The sequence below is a fragment of the Pteropus vampyrus genome, unplaced genomic scaffold, assembly GCF_000151845.1.
Source record: "Pteropus vampyrus isolate Shadow unplaced genomic scaffold, Pvam_2.0 Scaffold64, whole genome shotgun sequence".
Lineage (NCBI taxonomy): Eukaryota > Metazoa > Chordata > Mammalia > Chiroptera > Pteropodidae > Pteropus > Pteropus vampyrus.
The window spans coordinates 118,157-132,195 of NW_011888845.1; the positions used below are offsets into that span (position 1 = coordinate 118,157).

Genomic DNA, 14,039 nt, shown 5'->3' on the forward strand with positions numbered 1-14,039 from the left:
AACAATTAATAGAACAACTAGACAGAAAATCAGCAAAGATATAGAAGAACTCAGCATCATCATCCAACACAATCTAATGAACATTTATGGAACACTCTACCCAATAACAGCAGAATACACAGTATTTTCAAGTGCCCACAGAACATATGTTAATATAGACCAAATTCTGGACCATAAAAAACCTGAACAAATTTAAAATAAGAATATGTTCTTTGACCACAAAGGAATCAATCTAGAAATCAATAATAGAAAGATGATAAATTCTCCAAGAAAATCTTCACTTGGAAACTAAACAACACATTTCTAAATAATTCATGGGTAAAAGAAGTAGTCTCAAGGGATTATTTAATACCTTCAATGAAATACAATATATCAAAATTCATGAGACATAGCTAAAGCAGTGCTGAAAGGGAAATTTATAGCGTTAGGTGAAAATATTAAAAAGAACAAAAGTTTCAAATCAATCATTAAGTTCCCACCTGAAAAACCTAGAAAAAAGGCAAAATAAACCCAAAATGAGCAGGAAATAATAAAGATAAAAGCAGAAATCACTGAAATTGAAAACAGAAAAGCAATAGACAAGATTAATGAAACAAAGAGCTTGAAGAGATCAATAAAATTGACAAACCTATAGCAAAACTGACAAATTAAAAAAATAAAAAGAGGACACAAATTTTTCATACAAAATCTTGATCATATCAGATTTATTCATGATAGCCAAAACCTGGAGTCAGTTCAGATGTCTTTCCACAAGTGAATGATTAAACAAACTATGGTACATCCACATCATGGAATAAAAACTTTTATATGAAACAATGGCATAGCCAATATTGAGGATGAAATCAAGAAGCCATTTCTATATACCCAAGCATTCAAAATTCCCATGTTCTGCCTGACCACAAGGTATTCTTTCCACTTGATAGTTGTCTATTTTTTGACGAAGTTTTCAACTTCTTTTTTCATTTTATTTTTTATAGATAATTTTTTTTGTTCTTTTTTGTTTTTTTAGAGGAGTAATGATCTAAATGCCGCCATGTTACTTATTTGCTCAAAACTCACATCTTATCAGAATAAAGTCCATGCTCAAGGTCATCTGTAATCTAGCCTGTGATTACCCTTTTTATTTTTTTAATTTCCATCTCCCTCCACTTCCCCTTTGGCAACCATCAGCTCGTTCTGTTCTCTATATCTATGGGTCTGTTTCTGGGTTTTTTTGTATATTCATTTGTCTTGTTTTGTTTTGTTTTAGATTCCACACATAAATAAAATCATATGGTATTTGTCTTTGTCTGACTTATTTCACTTAGCATAATACCCTCTAGATCCATCCATGTTGTTGCAAATGGCAAGATTTCATTATTTTTTATTGCTGAATAATATTCTGTTACAAATATATATATCACATTTATCTATTCATCTGTTGATGAGCATCTAGGTTACTTTCACTCTTGGCTTTTACTAGTAATGCTGTTGCATCATGCAATAAAAATTAATGAACAATTGATATATGTGAAATTTGATGAATCCCCAGAGAATTATAAAGTAAAAAATCCAGTCCCAAAGGTTATATAATATATGATTCCATTTATCTAATATTCTTGAAAATAACAAAATTACAGAAATGGAGAGCAGACTACTGGTTTCCAGGAGCTGAGGAGGGGATGAGATGGGAGGGAAGTAGGTGTAGCTACAAAAAGGAAACGTGAACAATCTTTGTGGTGATGGAAATGTTCCATATCTTGACAGTGTCAGTGTCAATAACCTGGTCATGATACTGTAGTATAGTTTTGTAAGATATTATCACTGATGAAAACTGGAGATCTCTCTGTGTATTAGTTCTTACAACTGCATGCGGATCTGTAATAAAAAAGAAAACAGTTCTATTTAAATAAATAAATAGAATAAAATAGAGACTATAAAAATGAACAAGAATGTTTGAAAATTAAATGGAACTTCATCAAATTATATAAAATTTCTGGGTAAAGACAAAGAATTTAACATAAGCATTTACTTTCGCTCCATCTTTAATTACCAAAATTCATCCTCTGAGGAGTGTGACATGGAAATCACTACTCGAGCTTTGCCTGGAGGGGCAAGGAGGGCAGAGGAGCCAAACTAGCCCTCCATCCAAACACATAGCATTCGCTCTCCTCCTTACAGTTGTGGTATAAACACTCACTGAAAACAGCAAAAGGCTTCTGCCAACCCTGTCAGCACTGATCTCTTAAACTCAGTTCTTGATAAATTATGTCAATTGGATTCTGTCTAAATAGCTCCTTGGGATTGCTGGCAGCATGTAGTATTTCTTAACCTCTCATAGACCTAGACCCCAAGGAACAAAATTCTTCCACATGCTCTGTAGAGTTACAAAGAGTCTGCAGAGACCCAGACCTGCTATGCCATCAGCAATAGTTAACTAGGAAGATAGGCTCAAACGGCAGCAGCAGAGGCTTGATTTTCAGTTTGGCTCCTCCTTCATGCCATCTTCTTCTTCATTTATGCACATTTCTTAATGTCCAAGGGCCCCAGCAAACAGCAGAGATTAAGTCCAAGGCAAAAAATATAGTTCTCACCATAAGTTGGTCGACCCTCTCTGTGTTAGATCATTTCCACCAAGTACAGTAATCACTCTCACTCTTATATTACCAACTCCATCCCATACCTTTTCAAATCAAATCTCTAGAATTTTCTAATCAGAAACTAACCAAACTTTCTATTATTATAGGCCCGGAAATGTTATGAGCATCTGTCAGACATAGACCTGACATCCAATCTTCTCTTGTGCAGTGGACAGGAATTTGATTTCAAATACAAGGTAAGGTGGAAATCATGTAAGAACACAAGAAATATAAGTATTGGTGCCTAGTCAAAACTACAGTATAAAAACATAGAGACTGAATTGCTTTAACATCTTAGTTATACTCACATTTTTTTTCTGACAGCACTTGACAAGAACTTGAATATCTTTTGTAGAGGGGTTTGAAATGTAAGACCATGAGGTAAATTCTTATGATTTACTGTTTTGCTTTCAGAATAGATGTGTCTGTCTATAAAGCAATTTCTTTTTTTCCTAAGGAAAAGAAGTATCATAGACATGGGGAGCATCTTTTATTTTTTTAAGCAACATATTAGTAAGCAAAGTAGGAAAGAGTTTCATTGTGTAAATAATAAATAACTCACAGTTAGACTCATAACCTCTTGAAAATGCTCTCATTAGAAGTCAGAAGATTCTCTTCATGCATATTCTCCTGTGGAAAGTTTAATATTTATTCAAAGAATTACCAAAGAGCATTAACAGGCCCAAGATTCATTAGCTGTGTGACCATATTTATTAGCTATGTGATCACTTATTAGCTCTATGACCTTGAACAAATCACTTTCCCTCTCTCTGTTGGTGTTTCCAATTGAGTAATATCAGCTCCTACATATTTCTTGAGGATTCATCTATTTCACATTGATAACACTGAATTTCACATTTCATCTCATTCTATTCCATTCCACAATGTGAGTTAATTGATTTACGACCCGATTCAAAATTCTACGAGAAAAAAATACATATTCCTTAGCTCAGTTTTTAATAAATTATGTCTACTTGAAATAAAATCGTGGTAGTTAAGGTTTCAATTAAAAATAATTTATTTAATTCTAAACAGATTGCAAGGAAATATGGTATGTGGGCAGAATTTGCCAAGATAAATGACTAACGGGAGAAAGTCATTTAGCAGTAGATTCCTAGGAACTTGGATTTGAAAAGACCTTTAAAGAACATTTGGTCTAATCAAAGAATTTTGTTTTTAACAGCTAGAATAGGTGGTTTTCTGATAAGTTAATGAATACTTCATTTAGATAGCTCAAAACCACATTAGGCAGTTCTTTCATTCCTGGACAGCTGGAAAAGGGTGTTTTCCTTGGGGTGAACAAGTTTTCTTCCTTCTAACTGCCAAACTTTGGCTTTAATTTTGCCTTGTGCTGTAAGATAGGAACATCTTCTCCCTTTCCTACATGACAGGCTTTCCAGTATTTGTAGTCAGCTTGTCTGTCTTCCCTAGTCTTTGTTGCAGCTTAAATAATCTCTATATGAAAGCTCTGGCAGATAGAGGCAGTTACTAATAAAATCAACCTAACCACCATATGCTACTTTGAAAATACCCCACAGGGAATCAGGGAAAGATTTCAGGGAAAGCATATTATTGAGTTTCAGAAAATTTGGAATTGGGTCTTGGCTCCAGCTTTTGCTAAACGTGTGATCTTGAGAAAGTCCTCCAATTTCTAACTTCTTATACTGCCCTTGTAGTATTTTGTTATCAAAGTTAAGCTAATTTTATTAAATGAGTTGGATAGCATTCCCTTTTTTTCTACAATCTGGAAGAGTTTGTGTATGAGGTCCTTCTCAAGTAGTAAGGAAAATAAAGTTCATAAAGTGACAAATAACATTTTTTCCTTACCTATCAGATAAGAGAGAATATATCCTTTCAAACCTACTTTTATACCAATATTACCAAACGTTATTCATTAACCCAAGGTAATTTCATGAGATTTTTAATGGAAAGAGCTAAGCTGTATTTTTCCAGCATTTTTTAAATTTTATTTTATTATTTCAAGTATACAGTACATTGGTTAGACATTTATATAGTTTATAAAACTATACCCCTAATTGCTCTTTCTCTCCTCTAGTTCTCCACCTAGTCATTACATTAATGCTAACTGCATTCCCCATGCCACACTCCCCATTCCCGTGACAATCAACTGCTAATTTGTATCTCTTTAACCTTTCACCCCATTCTACCATCCCCCTCCCCTCTGACCATCCCCAGATCGTCCTCTATATTTATGAATCTGTTTTTAATTTCTTTTTGTTTCTTAGATTCCACATATAAGTGAAATCATATAATATTTATCTCTGTCTGACTTATTTCACTCAGCATAATAACCTCTAGGTCCATCCATGTCATTGCAAATGGTAGGATTTAATTTTTTTTAATGGCTGAGTAATAGTCCATTAAATATATGAACCATAACTTCTTTATCCAGTTGTCTGTTGATGGGCATTTAGGTTGCTTTTATATCTTGGCTATTGTAAATTATGCTGCCATGAACATAGGGGTACATAAATCTTTACAAATTATTGTTTTGGTTTTCTTTGAATAAATACCCAGAAGTGCTAGGAAATACCTTTTGCTGAGTCAAAAGGTATATCCATTTTTAATTTTTTGAGAAACCTCCAGACTGTTTTACTTAGTGGGTTTCCAGCCTTTTTTAACTATCACCCAACTTTATTTATCTACACACGCACACACACATACACACACACGCGCATGCACGCACACACATATATACACATACACACACATACATACACACACAATCACCCAATATATATACAAAAAATATTACACAATACATACTTTTATTATGTGCAATGCACTATGGTATTTTGTATTCTAGTTAAGTCTCTTTCTTCATGGAAACATTCTGGTCATGACCGACTTAGTTGATTTCATGACTCATTAATGTACCACCACATATAGTTTTTAAAATTCTACTTTAGGGTCTTGGGATTTGCTTTAGACCGTGCTATTAATTCCTTATATGACTAAGTTACTTAACATCTCTGTCTCGGTTTCCTATAAAATGCTATTGAGCTTATAGACTTGCTTTAAGTATGAGATACAAGTTTTAAGACTATTGTGAAAGAAGAAAAAAGACTAAGAAAATAAAGAAGACTTTATTCAGGGATTAATATCAAAGCCATAACTGCTTTAGAAACTGGGCTTTGTGTCATAATACAAAAATGTAGACTAGGAAAACAATTTTAAATAATGTGTTTAAAAGATTAAACAAGACATGCAACTACCATATGACCTAGCAATTGTACTCCTGGGCATTTATCCCAGAGAAATAAAACTCATGTTTACGCAAAAAACTGTATATGAATCTTTATACCAACTTTATTTGTAATAGCCTAAAACTGGAATCATCCAAGAGGTCCATTAGTAGGTGAATGGTTAAATAAACTCTGATGCATGCATACCATGGAATATAACTTAGCAATAAAAAGGAACTATTGATATATGCAACAACTAGGATAAATCTCCAGAGACTTATGCTGAGTGAAAAAAGCCAAAGTCAATCCTAAAAGGTTACATACTGTATTTCCATTTATGTGACATTTTTGAAATGACAAAATTTAGAAATGAAGAACAGATCAGCGGTTGCCAGGGCTTGGGAGCAGGGTAAGCCTAGACAAATGGAGTGAGGGTGGTTATAAAAGGCAACAAGACAGGTCCTTATGGTGATAGAATGGTTCTGTATCTTAGCTGTGTATACAAACCTACCCATGTGATAAACTTGCATAGAACTAAATACACACATATAGAAAATTAAGTACACATAAAACTAGGGAAATCTGAATAAGATTGGCGATTTGAATAATGCTGGTATCCTGGTTGTGGTATAGGAGTATAGCTCTGTAAGATGTAACCATGGGGAAACTGAATAAAGGGATCTATATGGGATCTCTCTGCATTACTGCTTACACCTAGATGTGAGTATACAATTTTCTCAATAAAATTTCAATTAAAAAAAGATCATACACAAGTTTTAATCCATAAACACTTCTCTATAAACATTCTTCTCTGCACACACACACACGCGCGCGCGCACACACACACACACACACACACACACACACACACCCCTCTTCTTCACATCAGGGGTACACTCTCCCTTAAGATTCTCACTTAGGCAGTCTTAAAAACCCAAGGTTAAGAATTTTTATTCTTTCTGTCCCCTGTCCTCCTCATTCATTAACTAGAAACATTCCATGTTTCCTGCCTACTAATTAGTTAAAATAAGTAGTTCATCTGAAAAAATGAGGCATCTAGAGATCAGTGTTTGTGGTTCGGTATGTTATAGGCAATCTGGAAATCAGTGTAACTAAGTATAGTGGACAAAGATTTCTTTCTGGCTGAGTGCTGAGGAATTGCTTTCCAACAAAGGGAAAGAACCCCCAAAGAAGGCTCAGTTATGTGTCTAGGACACAGGCAGAATGTTGTCCAATGTCACAGAGTCTTGAACTCTGGGATGATGAGTAGAGATTTCATTTCAGAAAACAGTAGTTTAGGAGGGTATCCAGGATGGCATACAGGAGAGATAGAGATAGTTGACTCTAGAATAGGACCTCAGAACACCCCAAGTGTGGCCCGCACACCAGTGCCAGTCTGCCAGCTGCTTGTTTCCAGTCTGTGAAGAAATTAGCACAGGAATAGAGAGCTCAGATTTAGAAACTCGTCCTTCATCACAGACTGTTTGAGAAGATCTGCTCTATAAGGCTACTATAAATATCCAGAGGTGAGGTGATGTGGGCCTTGGAAGTGGTTAATCTAAAAGAGAAAAATGAAATCTGATGAAAGGTTGAGAATCAGATTTAAAGTAGTGTTAAAAATTCGAAGTAGATATAATATCATAAGCTATTATCAGAATACTGGGAGAAAAAAGGGATCTTAACTTTATCACTAGGGAAACATTTTCCCCAAAATTACTACAGAAATTTTTGAGAAGAAAACCACTAAGAATTAAATTTTTTCTCCATTCCAGACAGAGCTGCTATTATTTTTCAAGAGAACATTAACTGAGCAAAGAGTTTTTCAAATAAACACTCAGTGAAGGAGGGAACAGGCATAACTGATTTTTTTTCAGTCTTTTATATTTCAAAAATCCATTAAAAGATTTGGATGCTTGAGGTATTACATAAATTATCCTATTATTGTAGCAATGAAAAGATTTCACACCCATCCATTTACTTCTGATTTGATTTGCCTCCATGAAAATTCTTTGTTTTGAAAAATATTTGTCATGCTGCAGTTATAATTCACATTAATCAAGGAGTATATTTAAAAGGTAAGATTTTAAGTGCCATATTAGAAGGGAAAAAACTTGACCTCACATAACTACTTAACAGTTTACTTCTTTTCACAGTATATTTGCCAGCCACCTAAAATTAATTGTCCTTAGAAACTTATAATAGAAAGGTAATTTGCACATCTTACAATTTGTGTCTCTTCTACCAAATGGCCTATTTGATAAGTGACATAGAGTTGATGAACACTTGTTGGTTCCTTGTCGCTTGAAGACTCTGCAGTTTGAGGAAAGGTCATCAGCACAGTGTTCTGGAATAGTTCTTATAAAATGAAATATGTAAATCCCATAATTGTACCGAGATGATGCTTCAAGGTGTCATTCTTTTATTTGAGATAGCCCTCTGTACCTGCCTCTTTCCTACCCACTCCTATTCCTGTCCATGTTCAGTGCCTCAGGGAAAGGCATGAATGTGTCTTCCAGGAACCCAACTTTAGTTCCCAAAAGCCTAAGAGGAGAGCATTGAACAAACATAAATATGAACAAAAATGGATTTCTTTTAAGACCAGAAAAAGATTCTTCAAGGTCGGAAGGAGGAAAAAAGAAAAAGAGAGTAGGATTCCCAAGAACAAAAAGAGATGGCTAGACCCCAGAGATAGCAATAATGTTGTATGTCTAAGAAGACAGGACCATAGATAGGCCAGGGAAAGAATTCCATGCCCTGAGAGCAGCACCAAGCAGCGGAAAGTCAGATCTGAAGAAACTATGGGCGCTGAGACTCTGAACACCTCAATGGAAATGTGGGGACCAGTGACCATTCTGTTTCCACCATTTCAACACCTTAAAACTGGGTAGGATCTTAGATATATGGAGCAACACCAGGGAAGTCAATGGCAGGTAGGGGGAGAGAACTCCAGGAAGAGCTAATATCAAGAATTTTCTGCTCATTCCTAGCAGACCAGAGGCTCAAAATGAAAAAATTAAGTTGAGTAATGGAATATAAACTTACATTCCTTGCCAACCTGAGTTTATGGATTGAGATTCACCCCACCACAAATGAACATATATATACAGTATATGTGTGTACTCTACAATATTGACAGATCATTACTTATCACCTTTCATTATATGATAAATACAATGTGCTATGTCATTAAAGTAATTGTCATAGATTTCTGAATTTAAACTCTCTATAAAATGATTTGTATTAAAGGCAAAACATCATACATACATATGTATATAAGAGAACAGGTACCATTAGGAGCTGGGGAAGGAGAGATATCAGAAGAAGAAAGATTAATCTTTGAATCCCCTAATTCAGAATCTGAATGCACTCCAAACAAAAAAATGATTCTCACCATTTCTTCATTATGGTGACCTAGTAAGCCTTTATTCACAAAAAAAATCATTGAAACAAGAATAGCTCGATTTGAACTACCAGATTTGAGTCTCTCAATGGCAGCTTTTCTTTGCTATTACATTTTAGTCCTAAATAAATATCTTTGCAAGATTGATTTAATATAAGGTTAGCAAACTTTTTCATACTTCTCATCTGTTTAAATATACATACAAAATGTTATCTTCCTCTATAATATTATGTTATCCCCAGCAACAAGACACTTGGAAACTCTAAATAGACAAATCAAAATGTAAGTAACAACAAAAACAAAAAGAAAAATGGAAAGCTATTGGAAACCTAACCTGCTTTCCCCCAAAGTTCTGAATTCATTATCTGGGGAGTGGTCTTGATCCAAGAGACAAAACCATAGGCTAAACAAAATCTTTAAGTAAAAACCCCAGGTGAAGGGGATAAATGAAACTATCAAGTCAAAACAGAACTAATGAAAATCAGCAAGTCCATTCAATTCCTATTAGCAAAAATGCAAAATGAAACTAAATCAATCAGTGCCCACGAGGTGAGAAACAAGAACAAATTGAAAAGCACCTTAATTTTAGATATAAAGCAATTAGGATCAGGAGACAAGGCTACATCTATCTCAATAAGCCTACAGCCTATGAGCCTTTTTCTAAAAACTTGAAGGCAAAATCGGAAACCAAAATCCAATTTGAATTTGAAAGTGGCATAATCAGGGTGAGACCAATGGCCCTCATGATTTAACTGTTCACCCATACCTCTGGACCCAAAATCATGTTCCTTGCATGCCCTAGACATTGCTGATTAAACTTCAGAGCCATTCTTACTCCTTTACTTCTCCTTGCCCTCCCATTTTCATTTGTGATTTGATATTTTTACTGATAGAAATTTCTAACCAAACATCTGGAGTCTCACCCAAGCCTTGTAGATGAATGGAGCATGTTTCTGCCAAGAATTAAGATTAAAGAATGCCAAGAGATATGCCCACAGCCACCAACACACACACACTCCACCACCACCATGGTCCTCTATGTCCTAAAATACATCCTCACCAATCCTACAAAGTCTAGAATTCCCCCATAGGAGTGCTTTTTTTGAGCAAAAACTTTACATCCAGAAAACCCTGCATAAACCATATAACTCTGGAAAAATTAACACAGGACATAGTTAGCCTTCAGCTGTACCTACTGGAATATAAGTGTAAAGGACAAAAAATAGGTGGTGCTCTGATTTGGGGCATGGTGGACTTTCAACAGTAGGCTGCCTGAGGACCTGAGGGATAAAGGAGAGATGAAAAGAGAGGTGAGAGGCACCAAGATCTTCACCAAGGTCTTCATGAAATCCACTTCTCTTTAGGGAAAAGTCTGTGTAGTATTAAGGGCACAGGCTTTGAAATCAAAAGGTCTAGTTTAGAATCCTAATACTATCACTGTTTTACAGTCTTCTCACCTATAAAATAGAAAAAATACACAAATAATTCATATTTTTTTTAAGAACTCAAAGGGTAATGGGTAGTATCTATTGAGCACTTATACACCAGTCACTCCATCTGGATTACATCAGTGCTACCAAACTTAAATGTGTACACCATCACCTCAGCATCTTATGAAAATGCAGATGAATCAATCTGGGGTAGGGCCTGTGATTCTGCATTTCTGACAAACTCCCGGGTAGTTCTGCTGCTGCTATTGGTTTGAGTAGCAAGGGCTAATATCACTGAATCCTCACACTAACCCTAGAAAGGTGGGCTGTTATTTCCTGTGTAAAGCCTACACTAATTGAGCTGAAAAAAAGCACAAATGCTGCCAAAATGATGAAGTTTTTTTAGCATTTTATTTTATGTTATTGTTAGTTTCAAGTATACAGTACGTTGGTTAGACATTTATATAGTTTATGAAACCATCCTCTGATTATCTTGCCTCTGGCTCTACATATAGCCATTACATTACTGCTGACTGCATTCCCTATGCTGTGCTCCCCATGACTATGACCATCTATCAACTACTAATTTGTACTTGCTTAACCCTTCACCCCTTTCTCCCAGCCTCCCAAGCCCCCTCCCCTCTGGCTGTCGCCAGATTGTCCTCTATATTTGTGAGTCTGATTTTGATCAGTTTGTTCTTTTTGTTCCTTAGATACTGCATATAAGTGAAATCATATGGTGTTTATATTTCTCTGTCTGACATATCTCTCAGCACAATAACCTCTAGGTCCATCCATGTCATTGCAAATGGTAGGATTTCATTTTATGTATGAACCATAACTTCTTTATCTATTCATCTGTTGCTTTTAGGCATTCAAGTCGCTTCCATATCTTGGCTATTGTGAATAGGGCTGTCATAGGGAGGCATAGATCTTTATGAATCATTGTTTTGATTTTCCTTGGATAAATACCCAGAAGTGCAATTGCTGGTTCAAAAGATAGATCCATTTTTAATTTTTAAGGAACCTCCAGACTGTTTTCCATAATGCCTGCACCAATTTGCAATCCCACCAACAGTGTAATGAGGGTTTTCTTTTCTCCACATCCTCACCAACACTTTTTGCCCTTTGATTTATTGATCATAACCATTCTGACAGGTGTAAGGTAATATCTCATTGTTGTTTTAATATATAAAGAACTCATACAACTCAACAACAATAAAAAACAATCCAATTAAAAAATGGGCAGAGGACCCGAATAGATATTTCTCCAAAGAGGAGATACAGATTGCCAACAGACATATGAAAAGATGCTCAAGGTCACTAATCATTAGGGAAATGCAAATTAAAACCACATGAATTTTTTTTTTAAGTAAAGAATTAGGCTGCTTATATGTGGCTTCTTACTACCCAAAATATAGAGCCAAGGGCCAGTAGCATTGGCATCACCTGGAGCTTGTTATAAATGCAGAATCACAGGCTCTACAGTAGACCCACTAACTCCAAATCTGCATTGTGACAAGATTCCAGGTGGATCACATGAATAGTAAAGTTTGAAAAGCTCTGAATTATAGGATTAGTCTCCATTTTTAATATATGCCTATTACTATAGAGAAATTTTCTTTTTATAGAATTAAATTTTATGTAGAATAAAGCATTATAATTTTAAATAACAAAAGGAAATGATGAACTAAATTTTCACCCTCCCTCCCACCATACACACACCTACCAACAAGTATAAAACATCTTCATTGTCTTACCCTTTTTGTCAGAATGGCTGAGCAGCACTCTTTCCTAAGGTCAATAATCTTGAGCATTCCCACCCCAGAAAAAGCATCCCAACCGAAAAGTAAAAATTAAAGAAAGCTTTCAAAATAATTTAATTTCTTCCAAGTTATCGAATGTGTGGAAAGCTAGTAAATTCTCTTGCTCCATTGGTGATACTTGAAATTTACAGTTGGGAATTACATGTGTTACCTCCCACATACCTGCAAGGGCCGTTCTCTCTCAAGAAGAGCCTTTCCCACAGTGGACATGTGGGGAAAATTAGGATGATCAAGCCCCATGTTTAGGGGTATTTATTTTTTATTTTATCTAAGAGGTAATATAATTTGAGAGGAACTACTACAGAAGTAGAGGAAAAGAAGTGTAAATTAAATATCAGTTCAGGAAAGGAGTCTGTTTTTTTGGTGAGGTCTGGAAACTACCCTAGAGGGAGCCATTTCTTAGCCAAATGGTATAGGTAGTTAACTGTGGCCGCTACAACGATCCTATGATTTGGTTGAGCCTAAATGAGGAGCTCTCTAATGAAGGAGAAAGGAAATACCAGTCAGAGACAAAGGGCATGGAGCACATACTGTTGTCTCTATTAATTCCATTGTCTTTGTCAACACATGGGGCTCAAATACATTTAATCTCTATAAATGCAGGAAGGAGCTGAGATTCAGACCAATAATTTGAAGTGAGGAAAGCATCCTCCCAAATCAACCTACTACCAGTTTCCCAAGGTCACCTGCCTTCTTATCCTTGACATGCTGATTCCAAGAGCAAAAAAGAAGCAAACTGGGCCCACTAACATGACAGATTTCAGACATGCAGATGCATTTTTGGCTTTTGGACTAAGAGTATCAAGCAGGGAATGGGCAAGAGATGCCATCTTTCTTCATCTACTTTTCCATTTGAAAAACCACTGGAAGTTTGTATGTGAGAGAACATAAATGCTTTTTATTTATACCTATACCTGCATACTTATACTTAATGCTATTACGGTGGCCACTGGAAACTTGGTGTAAAAGTGCAATTTCTACATGTAACAGAAGAATAGGGAAACATTTCCAGTACTATACTGCAATTCTTAGCATTTTTAAAATTACCTGTCATGTCTGGTATTAAAATTGACAATCTGCATTTATTTCGAATATGGAATATGTAGTTAACTTTCACTTAAATCATAGAAATGAAACCATGACAGCCTGAATCATCACAATTCTCAATTTTAATTCAAATCAACAAATATTAAGCACTAACTATACACAAAGAATAAGTGGCAGTAGGTGCTACAAGAAACCCAAAGAAGTGACCATGCCAAAGTCCCTGTCCTCTAGAGTCCTACTCTTAAGTATTAGGCTCCTACTGTTTAACTCTATCACAACTTGAATGTTACTTATTTCTAAGAGAAAGATAAAGTCTGGCCTATCATCAATGAGGGTATGTCTAAATTAGGGAGAAATATGTACATACACACACAAATAATTTTCAGTGAAGGTGATAGGTGACAAGTGCCAAATGAATTCTGCCAACCAAAAGTTCTTTATAAATCCAAACAAGAAGAGATGACTGGGACTATTGTAGCCATGAGAGTCTTTTGGGAGGGGAGTGGGACTTG

The 14,039-nt window shown here is 35.5% G+C and overlaps 1 pseudogene; it reads right to left on the reverse strand.

The window, feature by feature from the left end:
- The window catches only part of LOC111740481, a 141,227-nt pseudogene that overhangs the window by 60,739 nt on the left and 66,449 nt on the right, over nucleotides 1-14,039 (reverse strand).